Source organism: Archocentrus centrarchus, unplaced genomic scaffold (assembly GCF_007364275.1).
Source record: "Archocentrus centrarchus isolate MPI-CPG fArcCen1 unplaced genomic scaffold, fArcCen1 scaffold_33_ctg1, whole genome shotgun sequence".
Lineage (NCBI taxonomy): Eukaryota > Metazoa > Chordata > Actinopteri > Cichliformes > Cichlidae > Archocentrus > Archocentrus centrarchus.
This window is the reverse complement of record NW_022060261.1, coordinates 3,452,571-3,454,081: the sequence shown is the minus strand read 5'-3', so window position 1 is coordinate 3,454,081 and position 1,511 is coordinate 3,452,571.

The window sequence follows — 1,511 nt, the reverse complement described above, 5'->3', positions numbered from 1 at the left end:
TGACCTTTAACCTCTCTGCTCTGTGTTGCTTCCTCTTTCAGAGCAGAAAACCATCCCAGCTGATCCAGGACAGAATGTCACTCTGACATGTCGAGCTCCAAACAGCAACATCATAGTTGTAAAGTGGAGCTGACCTGGGGTCAGAGTATGTCCTTTTGTTCATGGATGAACAGTTTGTTCCAGATGAGCAGCATCCATCCTTTAAGAACCGGGTGGATCTGCAGGACAGACAGATGAAGGATGGAGACGTGTCTGTGATTCTGAAGGATGTGACGATGAGGGAACATACGATAGTCGTGTTGTCGGAGAACCTTTGAGGCTCCTCAGCATCATCTACCTGAGAGTTGTTGATCCTCCAGGTGAGTGAGCAGAGTTCAGTGTGTCTGTGATCAGAGTGCAGTAGATAATTTCTTCACTTCTTCATTGTCCGAATTTACTTTTATGTTACATTTCTCTCGGCCCTCCACATTTCAAGCCAAACGTGTGTCTCTGGTTTCAGCAGAAATCTTCAGCCTGTTTCTCCTCAGTGTTTCTGAGGTCCGTGTCCTCTGTTCTGCATCAGTGTTTCCTCTTCAGGCTCAGCAGCTGTGTGTCAGATCAAACCATATAAGGACAGTCCCTTCATGGCGGGAGCAGAGACGTCTTCCCAGGCCGACCCTGTAACTGAGCAGTTTATTGTCCAGAGAGTGCACGAGTCCAAACCCACTCCTGTTTATGAGAGTGGGCTTGGACTACCTCAAACTACCGGCATCAGAGCCTCTTTGAAGTGCTTGTTTCTCTGCTGGTAGCTAATCGTATCGCTGCTATCAAACTACAAAAATGGCCGAACGGGGTGGAGTGGAACGCTCTGCTGCCTGGAAGGAGGCGGGGCATGAAATGTCTCATTCACATTTAAAGAGACCGCATGAAAACGATCTGATCCTCAGAACAGGTGTAAAAGAGGGGTCTGTGGAGCTGCAATAACGAGGAATTCAGACCAAAGCGTTGCAGTTCTACTCAATACAGACCACAATGAATGATTTATATATGAAAGGAAGGATTTAAAAGCAGGATATGTGCCCTTTAACACAACATGGGGAAGCAGGTACACAGCAGGATACAAACACACAGGTACTCAGACAAGACATAAGGGGACACAGAAAAATAAGAAAGAAAGAAATGTGAGAAAGGTGAGAAATGAAACCATGAACAACCTAAAAAAAAAAACTATTGAAGAAAAACTAGGAGAGACTAAAAAACAGAACGCTGATTCAAACCCCAGGATCAAAATCTGACAAAATCGTGCAAATGAAATTTTTAGAGTAAAATTTGCCACCTGGTTACATAAGTGAATGAAACCACACACACCATCACAAACTTTTTGATCAATATTTATTCATTTTGACTCCCTTGGCCCTCATCCAGCTTCAAGACTTCCAAAAACCTACTCTGATTATGCATTTTTTTAAATTTAACCTTTGTTTAACAAGGAAATCCCTTGAGATTAACATAATGGGAGACCTGGCCAAAAA